Here is a 15,425-nt window from a genome sequence, read left to right as displayed (position 1 = left end):
AAATTTCCGGTCAGTAGGATAAGAGAATGTATAGTTTTGTAAGAAATTGTCAAACTATCTTCCAATGCAATTTTGAATTCCCACAAGCAATGTTGCTTTCTATCCTCTTGTTCTATATCCTCCCAAGAATTTGGTGGTGTTGCTTTTGAATTTTGTTCATTGTAATGGATATACAGTGGTATTGCATTGTTTTAATTTGCAATTCCCTGATGATATATGATGTTGAACGTCTTTTCAGATGCTCATTTTCTATCTTCTTTGGTGAAGTGTTAGTTTAGATCTTTTGCCTACTTTTAATCTGGTTTTTATTGCTGAGTTTTAAGAGTGTTTTTTTTGTATTGAATAATACAAAAAAAAAAAGATATGTCCTTTCCCGGACATATCTTTTGCAAATACTCTCTCCTAGAGGCTTTTCTCTCTCTCTCTCTCTCTCTCTCTCTCTCTCTCTCTCTCTCTCTCTCTCTCTCTCTCTCTCTCTCTCTCTCCTTCTCCCTCCCTCTCTCTGTACTGGGGTTTAAGGCAGGGCCACAAATTTGCTAGGCGAGGGTTCTACCCCTTGTGCCATTCCTCCAGCACCTTTTTTATTTAGTTTATTTTTTTTAGATAGAGTCTCAAGCTTTTTCCCATGGCTTTAATCCTCCTACCTCCACCTTCCTTGTAGATGAGATTACATGCGTGAACAACTATGCCCAGCATCTTCCCATTTCTTGAAAAAAAAATTTTTAATGAAAATTTGAAAGGAACCTAGGATTCTGCCTTCATGACAGCAGAGAAAACTCTCAAATCTCCATAAAGGAACCTGATCAGTTTTGACATTATAGTGAGGAGCACCTTTTTGAAATATGCAGCAGTGGAAATAGCAAAGGATTCAATGTAAAAGGTCTGTTTCAAACCCAGTTAAGATAATCACTAGCTTTATTAATTAGGATTTTTTGGTTGCAAATAGAGAGGTTCAAATCTTACCAAGAAAAACAGGGAATTTATTGATTCACTATACCTGAAAGTCCAAGAGTTCATATGGCTTCAGAGCCTGTTCTATATATTTCCTCAAATGTAATTAGTAATCTCTTTCTATCTCTCCATTTGTTTCTCCACTCTGTTTTCCTTAGGCTGCACTCCAGCAGCTCTCTCAGTGTGGTAGGAAAGTAGCCCCAGGTTTTCATGGTCCTTACCACACCCAAGTGAGGCCAAATCATTCACAGCATTCAATTCTTTTTTTTAAAAAATTAAAATTCAAGTTACTTGGATCTCATTCTTGCCTGTACACCAGTCTCTGCATCCAGAGGAATACAAAGGGCACCGATGGACCAGTGTGAGTCACAGAATAACAGAAAGCAGCAGAACCCCTTAAAGGTAGGGAGGGGGGTTGTTTATTCCTTAAAAGACAAATCTGACCTCTGCTACCTAAAGGAAGGAGGAAATTGGCCCAACCAAAACCACAAGTGTCTGCTATATCAGTTATGGAATTTTAGTCAAGTCACTTACTCTCTCTGAGCCTGTATTTTGGATCAGTAAAAGAAGTATGGTAATGCTAATTCCAGATCCATTACTTAACATAGCTTTATGAGAATCAAGTGCCCAGTGAGACATATGAAAAACATCTGTAAAATGTGGAGCACCCTTGCAAATAATAGCCCCTAACTGAGCACTTACTGGATGCCATAAAAATGTGATTTCTATTAGTGCTTTGCTTATATATATTCAACATTATTATTTCTTAAATAGACTCTAGATTTCCTAAGTAACCTCTCAGTCTTCATTTGCTTTTTTAAGTGAACATCTCTGTTGGGATAAGAGAAATATCAGAGGACTTGGCAATTCTGTTTTTCTACATATTCACTTCTTTAGTATAAATCAATTTCACACAATAAGCTAATTTCCACCAGCAAAGCTAGCAACTGAGGTTCAGACCTACAGAGTTAGAAAATCTAGTCATGCCAGTCACCAGTGACTCACACCTATAATCACAGCTATTCAGAAGAGATCATGAGGATCGTGGTTCAAAGCTGTCCCTGGGCAAATAGCTCATGAGATCCTATCCTGAAAACACCCAGCATAAAAAAAAGAGAGAGACTGGCAGAGTGGCTCAAGTGGTAGAGCACCTGCTTAGGAAGTGTGAGGCCAAACCCCAGTACAACCAAAAAAAGAAAAGAAGGAAAATCAAATCATGAAGGATGAAGACCTCTGACACCAAGGCTTTCTCGCCTTCAGTCCCACTCCCACTGTGCAACTTCTATTGCGGAGACAGGGTATCTTAGTTGCTTTTTTCGTTTTTTTTCTTTTCTTTTTTTGCAGACTGGGGTTTGAACTCAGGGCCTACACCTTGAGCCACTGTGCCAGCCCTTTTCTGGGAAAGGTTTTTTTGAGATAGGGTCTCTCGAACCATTTCCCCAGACAGGCCTCAAACCACGATCTTCCTGGTCTCTGCCTCCTCAGTAGATTATAGGTGGGAGTCACTGTCACCCAGCTCTTCTTTTTTGTTTAGTATTATGATATCTACAGTGAATTGATGTTCTAAGTGATAATCGATAGTAACATTCAGTGTTTAATAATACTGAGAGCTAATCTTTTGAAATATCATTCATGTTTTGGGACTGTTAGTAAAACCAATGGCAAATGTTTATTCACTCACAGAACTTTTCATATATTTATATTGCTCAAAAGATGGTGATTCACAAAATTCATTTGTTAATCTTATGCCGACAACAAACTAGCCACCCATTCTTATTGCCTTCTTCTCTGTTATGCAGAAAATATTATTTCATTGCCTATAAGTATCACACATTATTTCAGTACTCATCTTTCCTTTTAGGATACATTTATTTAAGTTAGCTAGTATATATTAAATCATGCTACACTTTAAGTTGCTAGATGTGGTATTTGCATTAACTTTGCAAAATAGCCCTTGTTTCCTACTTGAAATGCTCTCTTCAAAGTGTCTCAGTTGTTAAACAGAAATAATTTCTGGACCAGAGAATGAGATTATAACTGTGAAAAGTCCAGTTCCAAAGGCTGGGTGCAGTGGTTCACAGCTGTTATCCCAGCTACTTGGGAGATGGAGATAGGAGGATCATAGTTGGAGGCCAGCCCAGGTAAAAAAAAATTATCGAGACCTATCTTAAAGAACAAGCCAGACGTGGTGGTTAGTGCCTTGTAATCCCAGCTACACTGGAGGCATAGGTAGGAGGAGCTTGGCCTAAGGCTGGTCCTGGCCAAGAGTGCAAGACACTATCTGGATAACAATTTAAAAAAAAAAAAAAAAGTGGTAGAGCACTTGCCCAGCAAGTGCAAGGCCCTAAATTCAAACCCCAGCATCGCCAAAAAAGAAAAGCCCAACTCAAATATGGTCTGATGAAGACAAGACTCCAAGTCAAGCAGAGGGGAGAGAAGAAAGAGCTTTATCAGCTAAAGCTGATAGGCAGAAAATAGAGTCCTATCATCCAAATACCATCTTGTCAGGGGTCCCGGGGCTTGAAAGTTTATATGGGGTTTCTAATTTTAGCCATAGCCAGGAAGGCACTGGAATGGTCATTAATTCTTATAATTATCATTCTGTTGACATGGTTTGGACATTGTGCACAGGTCACCATGCATTCCAGGCATTCCTAGTCCCTGTAAACCTCAAAAAAGATTTCAGATTAGGAGGTCATACAACTGGTGTTCTTTGATATTTTGTCTTATTCTTTTCAGGCAAGGCTGGGTGTATGGATTAATTATTTGGGGAATGGAGAATGAGGCAAAACAGAAACAGTGAAAAACAGATTCGTTAGTGCTAGGAGTGAGTTGCTCCATTCATAAGCTTTAATTAACAGACTTGCCAATGCTAGAAGCCTGTTAACCATTCATCAGTTTCACTTCCTCACTGTCATCCTGTTGCAGGTGAGGGAGGAGGGGCACCAACTCAATCTAGCTACTTCCTGCTGGGATAGGTACCTGGTATGAATGACAGTGTATGAAACACAGAGAACTGCCAATCAAAAAAAATTATTTAGCACTCCTTTTTGGTTCCTGATTAGGTGACAAAACTTCTTACTCTTTTAGTGTCTCATGACATTGGCCTCTGATATAATCCTTTGTATAATTTTGCCCTGTAGATTGGACATCCGAGCATCAGTCCTATGCAAATGATTCCTGCTGGGCCCTTTAGGAGTTTTTGCCTCCCAAGAGCTTTCCCCAAACCATGATGTAAACCATTCACTTAGATTAAAAGCAGAGTCTTCAGTCATGGCCTTAATTTGTTGTGCAAGTCCTTCTGGGCTAACGTGACATTTCCTGAATTGTCTGGAATATACACACAACATTCAGCTTTTAGAACTGGGTATGTCCTCCCCTGAGCTGCAGTTAAAATATTTAATGCCATTTGATTTCTAAGCACAGCTTTTCTCATTAGGGTTATTTCTGTATTGAGTAAAGAGATCCCTCTAGAGCTGTCATTTAGGGATCTCTGAGTGAAATGATAGCTTCCATATGCCACCTTACATCTTCCAGACAAATCCAAAAGACAAATATTGATGGTAGATGATCATACCAGTGATAAAGTTCACCTATTTAGGAAGTGAGAAGATTTGTGGGTTGATCTATTTTCTTTACCCATCTCCCTTACATCCAAGGGTATCCCATGGTGAATCTCCCCCGACCAATCTGGGGGAAGCCAGGACCACCACTTTATCCCACATGGCCATTGAGTGTCATTGGGCCTTAATCATCTAATTCCTGGGTTTTCCCAAATCAGTCATGAGCCTATAAAATCACAACATGATGGCAATTATAATCAGGAATCTATCCAACTCCCAAGTGCAGTTGGGCCATTTTTCAAAAGAATGGTTACATTATTCCCAGTAGATTGGGGCCTTCTGATTTCGATGTCCAAAAGTAGGTTGTAAGCCAGATAAATTCATCTCAGATTTAGAGATATCCTTTTTTATATGTGTGGTTAGATATATATGATGTGAATTTATCTAATTAGTGTTTAGCAGCAGACCAAGTCTGAGAGTTGCTCTGTTCTATGGAGAAAATATTTCCATGACCAAGTTGTTTTTGAGTCTCATTTACAGTCCATCAAGTAATGTCACCATGAGAGGAGTCTTGTAACAAATGCTTACCCCCTTTTTGGTCTTGGATTAGTGACTATAATTTTATCCAATCATTTCCCTGTAGGGGAGAAAACCACCATGGTTGTCCAGAAATGCTAGAAAATAGCAATAACCACATATCCAACAAGCATCCTTTTGTAAGCTGTTAGCATACTGTTGAGCCCAATCTAAAAATGAATTTACTTCTTTCTGCAATAGGTCTCCCATTGTAATAATAAGATACCCTAATAATAGATACTATTAGATATTTATAAGATAATAAAAGATATTCTTTCAATAAGATACCCTAATATTAAGATAGTCTAAGTGGTTTCATTGTTTAAAGGAATTCTTCTTGTCCTTTGAGGTTTTTTTTCCTTCTTCTTCTTAAATAGCAGCTTGAAGTCACTGATTGGTTCACAAGAGTACTGGGTGTTTGTGATTACCTTCCCCTCAAGGTCTTAATCCTAGGGCTTACTTCACTTTGAGTCATGGGTCAGAGGAGGAAAATTCCTGGAGGATCTCATCAGGTGCCACCTTGATCCTTATGAGATGTAGCCAAGGCTTGACATCTGCCAATTAAAGGGAAGAATAAGGAGTTAGCACACTGTCATAGGCCTTGTCCACTTAATGAAGAGCTGATCGTCTAGGGTCTGTTCTTTCCAAGGCTTGAAGCATGTGTTTTCCAGGATGGAAGTTGTGGAGTGAGATATTTGATGTATATGGCAGACCTATGAAAAATAAATTTATGCATAGAAGTTTGTGCAATACCTAAAGATTGGACATAGGCTTTAAAAAAATTGTTCCTCTAGAGAAATGTCTGCCATTTGCCCCATGGATGGGACCTGAAATGGTCCACCAAACAAAATTTTGACTGAGTTCACACCCCAGTCCCACCAAAAAATAATTTTTTGAAAACACTTAACTTGACCCTACTTCAAAGAGTTACATGTATCCACAGCAGGGCAATAGGCAAAACTTCACCCATGTTGGATGTGTTTCTTGACATAGTTTGTCACCAGTCTTTCACAGGGTATGATTTTTTTTAAAGTTTTTTCAGTTGGGGCCTCCAAGCCAAATGAAATTTCCATTTGATGTCTAAAGCCTTGGGCATCTGTTACAGAATTTATGAAATGAAAGTAGAACCACTGTCACTTTGTATGGTTTTTGGCAATCCATATCTTGGTGATCTTTTTTTTTTAGCAAAATCTGAGTCATTTCTGTTCCTTTTTCTGTTTGGGTGGGAAAGGCCTCCAACCCACCCAGAGAAAATATTCATGAAAATCAGTGTGTAATGAAAGTCACCTGAGGCTTAGGGCATTTGTGTGAAATCCTCATTAGAGAATTCTCCCCTGTACTAAGTTCCCAACATCAGAGGTTATGGGTGGTCTTTGGATTGCGTTTATCAGATTAGGCAGCCTTGTGCTATGAGTCCACATGAAAGTCAAGAAGCCTGTTCCCCATATCAGTTTTACCCAAGGTTCCCGTGGAGTAATGCAGATAGGTTGTGTTAGACTGGTGGAATCCCAGGCCCCTTCAATCCTCATCAGAACTTCCATCCATCCCCACCATCTTAGAAGCTGATTTCCTTATATCTTTGTATCATTTTTTGTACATTCATTTTTTAAATATTTCTTCCTTACAGTAGGCACAGTGATTTTTTTTCCCCCCAGGAAGTACTTACTTCTCCCAGGTGATCCCCTTCTTCTGATGGGCCCTGCTTTATTTCCCAAGACTGTGGCCAGTTTGGTGTCTTCCTGTTTCACACAGTGTTCCCAGACATTGTAAACTCTAAAGGAAATATCCACAAAAACTGAGAGGTATTCACACCTAGAGCCCCTTCCAGATTTTGTAAAAATTTTTTAATATCTGGGCACTTTGTCCAGTGAAAGTTAAATTGGCCATCTGCAAACTTTCAGGGTCTTTGGGGTCTGTATAAGTCAAATGCTCTGCTCCAAGCAGGTGGGTACATTGATTCAGGCAGTCTGAAATGCAAACAGCAGCCAGGAGGGAGTTTTACACAGTTTATTACCCAGCATAGCCGTCAGCCAGCCAGCCAGCCAGCCAGCCCCCATCCGCTCTCACATCATTGCCACAGGCTGCTCAGTGCAACAGCTTTATATGACAAAAGTGGCATCCAACCAAGTTATCACATCTACTGCGTATGAATCCAGCCACTAGTTATGTAACTAGTTGTTGCACTCACCTAGCAACAGTGAGTGCCCCTTATACAGGCAGTTAGTTTTAGTAAGCACTTTCCCTACAGTCCGCATCTGATGTAGCACCTACGGACCTGGTATGATCTCTCTAGAAATTCTGATGGGTCCTCATCGGGTTCTTATTGAACTTCCTGTACCTTGTTGTGGTTCTTTTGCCTTGAGACCCCCTTTCTTAGTCCTCCAAAATGCACTGGCAGTAATATTCTGCCTAAAGTGTCATTGGAGTTCCACACAGACTTAGTGGTACAGATTTTTTTTTTTTTTTGCTGCTGCTGCTATATTGTAGGGTCTTTGACATGAAGTTTTTGAGCCTTTTCACTAGATTTATCTATTACTACCCTTTTTTGTCCTTCACAGAATAACATTCATTGAGGTGTAGACATCAGCCCAGATTGGGTGATATGCAACAAGAAATGTATGAAAAGAGCTTAGTCGTTTGTGCAGGATCCTTTCAATTTGGAGAATTATTATTTTTTCTAATTAAACATGTTAGAAGAAGAAAGTGGTTATAGCCAGCCAGTTGCCCATAAGCATTTGCTCCTATGGGATACTAGCATAATTGAAATTGCCCTGCCGGGCACCTGTGGCTCTCACCTGTAAACCTAGCTACTCAGGAGGCATAGATCATGAGGATTGCAGTTTGAAGTCAGCCAGGCAAATAGTTCCTGAGACCCTATCTCAACAATATCCAACGTAAAAAAAAGGGCTAGCGGAGTGGCTCAAGTGGTAGCACACCAGTGCAGCTCCCTGACTGAATTGTGTTCCATATAGGGAGAAACCCCATCTGGTGTTCTGACACCTGAGTGTATTTCAGGTCCTGTTCCATATGGAAGTGGTATGTTTTTTCCTGTGGGGAGCACAGCTGATGTCCCTGTAACCTGTGGAGGTGTGGCTGACATGGAGGTTAAGATAAAGGGCTCCCAGTGAGTGGGAATTTAAGGATTAAACTAGTATGGTCTCTTTCTTCTCACTCTCTGTAGTGTGTGTGTGTGTGTTACTGGGGTTTGAACACAGGGCCTACACCTTGAGCCCTTTTTTTGTGAAGGGTTTTTTTGAGGTAGGGTCTCACAAACTATTTGCCTGAGCTGGCTTTGAACCTTGATCCTCCTAATCTCTGCCTCCTGAATAGTTAGGATTACAGGTGTGAGCCACCAGCACCTGGCTCTCATTCTCTGTATTACTATCAAGTTTCTACCTGATAGTAACCCTACTCCAGTGATGACTAACTGACTTGCCCAGGACCATTTCTTCACCTCATCACAAATAGCAGCATGAGAGGGAGGGAAAAATAAGGGACCATCCCCAGGGGAAAATGCCCTGGCAGCTACATGAATTTACCCAAATATTCCCCCACCCAAGGGCTGTCAGCTGCAGCAAAATGCCACTGCTGGCTGGCAGACCAAATTTGTAATCAAGAAAAGTCTAGTTCTGCTGCTGCCTGATGAAGCCAATAACTAGACATAATTGACAAGAGAAGAAAGAGCATTATTGGCAAAAAGCCAGCAGATGGAAGCTGGAGGACTTTCACCCAAATTCCATTTTCCAGGGATTGCAGGCACAAAATCTTATGAAAGGTTTCTGAGGAGTCTAATTTTAGCCATGGCCAGGTGGTCACTGCAATAGTCATTGATTCTTGAACTAATCAATTCTCTTGATGTGGTTTCAGTCACCAGGTATTCCAAGTGTTTTTGGTACTTGTAAAGATTAAAAAAAAAGATTACTGGTTAGAGATCATATGATTGGTAATATTCTTTGATGTTTTCACTTATTGTTCATTTTGGGCAAGTCTGACTTTATTGGTTAATTATTTGGGGCATGAGGTGAAACAAACTGAAAAATAGTAGGTAATGTTGAGAGCAAGGTAACCCATTCACTGGTTTCAAGATGATATAGAAAGACCCCATTTCTTTCTAATGTGATGAGTCAATAATACTAAGAGTTTAGAGTCTCCAATCCTTTTTTTTTGGTTAAAATGCCAGTGGATTAAGTAATTTCTAAATTATTTGCCCTAGCATTTGGCCTTCATATGAATTTCTTGTCAACAGCTTTTGAATTATTTTATGAAAGTACTACCTTTAAAATTAATTATTCATTTACTCTTCATCTTACAATATTTTTCTAAACTGCTAATTTAATTTACTAGATAAAAAGGCATATTTATAGGCCTTAATTTTATTAACATCTTAAAGATTTCAGAATGTCATTTCTCTTTCCAAGTTTTCAGAAAATCATTATTGGTGCCCAGTGGGAAAAATAATCTGTTTTTGCTTGCTGAATAAAGAGATAAGTATAGACTATTTCTCATCATAAATTTAATATAATTAATTCCTTAATGTCAACGACTACTGGAAGCCCTCAGAACCATCCTCACCTTCCTCTGTTCTGCCGCCTATCACAGGGCACCATTGTTCCTCGTTGCCTGTGTCAACTGGCTTCCAGGAGGGTTTGGCCACTGGAAGCATTGGTAGAAACGGGAGGCTTAGAGTCAGAAGGGGAGCATAAAGGAGAAATCAAGGTATTTCTTCCTTTTTGCCTCATGAGGCAACTGGTGACTGTTTCTCCTACCTGGCCTCAGGTCTCCACCTTTGTCAGATATATTAGCTAGGGTCCTATGAGAAGAGAGAGACCCCCAGAGTATTTTGAGCAGGGAGAGTCTTTAATATATAGAATTATTCACAGACATTCACAGAATTAATAACAGACATTGAAGTAATGTAGGATTGTCTAGTAAAAAATAAAGATACGGGAACCAGTGTGGTTCCCAGGAGGTCTCCCAAAGGGAGGAGGCCTCTACCCAGCCCTTGGGCACCAGGTTCATGGCATTATTGCATAAAAGAATTTTGGGACACATTATAGTCAAGAGAGTTTATTAGCAACACAAAGAAAAGGATAGTACACACCCAGAAATTAGTGCAGGCACATCTGATAAGAAACATACTAAGTGCACTAACATCAGGGTTATTTGTGGTGAAAAAAATTTGCCTACAGGGTTGGCTTACATTTGCCTTGGGATAAGTGCTCACTTTTGTTCTGGATACATGGTACATTCAATCATTCTTGCTGTTACACTGTTTTGGCATTATCAGTGAGGCCCAGAGATATCAAATCTAATCAGTTTAATTTGGGTCAATTGTGACATAGATGTCTGTTTTCCTTGACCATCTTTTAAACAAAGAGTGGGTTTTATCAGATGCTCCTTTAAAAACAAAAAAAAAGCACCTGACTCTTTAAGATATTCTTGCTCAGTTCCCAGCATGTAGTAATCATTTGGTCAAGTGGGCAAGGTCAGAGAGAAAGTGCTGCTTTGTGTTTTAACTATGTGTTGGAGCTTAGTGAGGGAATGTGAAAGTTAAAGCAAAGAGAGTAGTGACAGATACAATGCTTATCTCTGAATTCTTCTTTCCTGTCTTCCAGACTTCACTTTCCCCAGTCTACCCTGCTTCATTTACCCCTACAGGACTTTGAACCCTTAATCTGAAAGGGATGCTGAGGCCAACTGTCCATCTTCTTACAACTTCTACAAACTGAACAGGGGCATTGTTTCCAATAGCTAAAGAGAAGAACAAAAAGCTGTTTTCTAGCTTAGTCAAGAGGTGACATGAAAATTCAGTTGATAAGCTGCCAGGATCAGGACCAGAGGACTTCAGGAGCATTTTTGTGAATCTTTTATTAAAAGAAAAATCAAAGGGAAATTAGTATAAAAAAATCTTTTAAAAGTAAAAATAGTTGTTCTCTATATATGAATAAAGCTAAATAAAGATCTTTTAAGCAATATTAAGGAAATGTGAGTCTAGCTATTTAACATACTGAAAACTCCTGCCATTCACAGACACAGCATAGCATTTCAACAGCTACTATAAACATGGTGTGCTAGATCCATCTGCCGTCCACTCCGGATATTGGTCAGGTCACATCTCTCCTCTGTGTACAATGCTTTAGTTGAATACTGGGTGTCTCTTCAAGGCAGGAGGTTGACTTCAAATCTTCTAATGACGAACAGTGATGAAATTCTTTAGTCTTTGAAGAATCTGGCTGGTTTTGCTTTTACTATAAGGTCTCAAGAGAAATAGATTTCACTCTTGAAATGTGAATCCAAAGAATCATGTCCTTGAATGTGACAGCACCTGTTTGAAAAATAAGTCACAGACTGAGGAATTTTACCCAACTTTTAAATAAAAACTCCTACTGTCATACCTGACTTTTAGCTATATATAGAATAAAAGGTTTATCTAAATCTGTAATTCCTGGGACCAGGGAGGGTACCATAAAACCTTTAAGTTTTTGACAGTCTTTCTATTGGTGTCTAGACACTCCAGGTGTTTATAATCAGGCCCTTGTTTTGCCTCATAAAGAGGCTTCGCTATTAACCTAAAGTCATGGATCCAAATCCTACAAAACCCAGCCATTTTAAGATAAGTTCTGAGGTGGCCATAGTTTTGAGAGGACCTCTTTGCTCTCAGGATCAACAGTTCCCTTGGAGTCAGAATGTGGTGGTATTGTTCCTTTTGCTGGAAGATATGTGCTTTTGTGAAAGACCCAGTATCTTGAAGACCCCAGGGAATTAAGAAGGGTGTTATCTACATACTGGAGATAACTTTAAACTCCACAGTTTAAAGTTAAGGATCCGAGCTCCTTCGCTAAGGTGTTTTCAGTTGTTAACTTTCTTCTAAGGCTAAAGTTAGAAGATATCCAACAATATTGTCTGGAAAGGTTTTAGCAACCTTTTTTTCGTAGTCTCTCAGCTTTAGTTACTTTTGGAAGAGCGAGCACAAGGGACTCTTATTTTTGAGACTATGTAATTAAGACTAGCGTGGAACTCACTGTGTAACCCAGGCTGGCCTCAAATCATGATCCTACTCTTTCAATCTCACAGGTGTGTGACACCATGCCCTGGCTTGACTCCATTTTTATTCAGACAACTTTCCCCTTGTCTTTGAACAGTTTGTTTGTTCATTTGTTTGTTGATACTGGGGTCTGAACTCAGGGCTTCACACTTGCTAGGTAGGCACTCTACCACTTGAGTTACCCTATCAACTCTTTTTCTGTGTATGTTGAGTTTTTTTGAGATGGAGTCTCATTAACCATTTCCCTGGGCTGGCTGGCTTTGAACTGCAATCCTCCTGGTCTCAGTCTCCCAAGTAGCTAGGTTTCAGGCATGAGCCACTGGCGCCAGGCTGTCTCAAAAGTTTTCTCAGAATTGTTTCTGAGTAGTCTTTTTTTTTTTTGGTACTGGAGTTTGAACTCAGGGCCTACATCTTGAGCCACTCCACCAGCCCTTTTTTTGTGATGGGTTTTTTTTCAAGATAGGGTCTCTTGAGCTATTTCCCCGGGGTTGGCCTCAAACTGAGATCCTCCTGATCTCTGCCTCCTGAGTAGCTAGGATTACAGAGATGTGCCACTGGAGCTGGCCTAAGCAGTCTTTTCTGAAGATATCTGCTAATTAACTACTCTGTTGCTAACTGTTCCTCATTGCCGTGATGAGATTTGCCATGATGGTCTGAGTGATCCAACATCAGGATAAAAGTGACAGCTTGGAATCGGTCCCAATAAGACCCTTTGGCCAAATATTAGCAGCAAATAAGAGGTTTAGGATTGTGGCTATTAGGCTAGGCTTACCTGGTATCCATTTCTAAGTTTAATTCTGCCTGTTCTATTCCTCATTGTCCTAGCATCTCAAAAATGATGTTCAGTTTGTTTTATTAGAAGTTGTACTTTTGCTAGAATGTCAGCAGACAACATTTACAAAGCTTTGTAAAGGAACAATATAAAAACAAAACCCAATAACAGTAAATATTTGAATAAAAACTAGTCAGTTTGAAAAAATAAGCACTTGCTAAAATCCATTAGCTCAATTGTAAATGCTTTAGAGAAGGATCCAAACTGCAGATGACAAAAGACAGAACAGCCATGATTAGAATCTTTCAATAGCTATTATTGGCAGCATTATATCAAGCTCTCATTATTCTTTTAAAGATACATTTAAATTTTTATTTTAGTGTAAACAATGATATAATTTTTATATATAGGCAATAATAGGTTACTATATATATGTAAATGCCCATTTAATTTTGTCTTTAGAATAAGGGAATTTTAAATAAGATACAATATAGCTGTTTACAAATGTCCTCTCCAATCCTTTAATTATTAGAGTGGCACTTATTGAAGTGCACAGTGTTTGGGCATATCTAATACCTTTGTTTAAACATGGTAGTCATGACACAATTAGAAACACATGAACACAAGCTGGAAAATATTAGTACCAGTAACAATTTTAGATTGGTAAAGTATTTCCTAAGCTTTGCATTATGAAAGGTTTATATACTTAAGAAACATAAATATATTTAACATAAAAGGAGTCAGTAACAATTAGCATCATAGCTAAATTTAAACTCTTTGCCTCAGTAAGATAATAGGTGTACAGCATTGACAAAAATCAAAATTTTAGGCCTCTTATAAGTCTAGGGGACAATGCTAGTGAACATAACTACACTTACTTTCTGAGGTGCAAGTGCATCTCATATACACAAAACTAGTCATTCATTTAAGGCAAATAGCTTTTAAATAGCAGGACTATCCAAATTTATTTGACTGGTACTGATTACAAACAGCAGAGAGCCCAGTTTTATTGACCATTTTATATGTTTAATGTTTATAAAACACTTTTGTCACTTTGCATGTATTAAACTTTCATAACAAACTCTATGAACTATTCCATAACTTTTAGAAAAACTTTAGACATATAGCTCTGTATATTTTTAGTCACAGGCCTATAGGATGAATTAGAATCACCTAAAATAGTAGTTGTTCACAAGGTGGTCATTTAAAAAGCTTAAACATAAACAAAAATTAAAAAATTAACCACAAACAGATACTCAAATGAATTCTGATCAGTTAAGACTCAGTTTTCTTAAATACTCAAAAGCCCTACCAAATCATCAGAAAACACATGAAATTACTTTGCTAAAACACAAAACTTTGTCCTTTAACTCAGTTTTCTATAAAATGTTAGAGCAGAACAATATTTTTAAGACAGTCTTGTTGCTTCAGACATAAAATAATTAACTTTTACCTTTACGTCAGTGTTTTAAAGTTTGACCTTAGAAAATCCTTTCACCTTTTAATTATAGCTAACTTAATCACCTACATGAACTTTTTTACCCAATAAAATAATTTTAGTAATATTACTTTTAATGAAGACCTAAGGAAAACATTTGTTTTGTAACAGTAGCAATTTAGAAATACACATTTACTAATAGACCCAAACATATTATAAAGAAGAGTTGAGTTTATATTACATTTATGACAGACATAACAGATTAAGATCATCTGTTTAGGGCTGGTGGAGTGGCTCAAGTAGTAGAGTGCCTGCCTAGCAAGTATGAGGCCCTGAGTTCAAACCCTAGTATTGCCAAAAAGAAACATGATTCTTTAATGTAATCCATGCTCCTGGGTTGGATCCTCATCCAGGAAAAAAGAATTTTTTTTTTAAAGATCATTTGTTTGAATACCCATACTATAGGACCCCTTTGCAAGCCTTTCATTAGGCAGCTATAGCTTTTTTTCTATTTTAACATGAGTCAAAAGCTTGAGGGTTAGCTCTTGAATACTTGTATGTTAATTAGGCCTGGCTACAACTTGAACAACCAGGGTGGTTTTTTGTTGTTGTTGTTTTTTAGAGACAATAGTTTTTCTGTGTTATGGCTTAAGAAGCTCAGAAATACATACACACATGCAAGAAAAATGTTTTAAATTAGGCATGTCAAGAAAGTCAACTTAAGCATGCATACAATGAGATTTTTTTAAAATGTAAAAATGTAACTGGGTGTGGTAACTACTGCCTGTTACCTCAGCTACTCCAGAAGTGGAGATCTGGAGGATCACAGTTCAAGGTCAGCCTGGGCAAAAGCTTTCTGAAAACTCCATCTCATCAAAACACACTATGGGTGTGGTAGTATGTACCAAATGATCCAAGCTATACAGGAGGCCACAGGTAGAATGATCAGTCTGAGACCAATCCTGGGCAAAAAATGAGACCTTTCCTGAAAAATAACTAAAGCAAAAAAATTAACATAAAACCAAGTGGCCACAGGTGGTTAGTCAGTCATTCTTTTGCCTTTCGTTTTTTTGGGGGGTT

This window comes from Castor canadensis, chromosome 2 (genome assembly GCF_047511655.1).
Source record: "Castor canadensis chromosome 2, mCasCan1.hap1v2, whole genome shotgun sequence".
Classification (NCBI taxonomy): domain Eukaryota; kingdom Metazoa; phylum Chordata; class Mammalia; order Rodentia; family Castoridae; genus Castor; species Castor canadensis.
Note: the sequence above shows the minus strand (reverse complement) of the source record.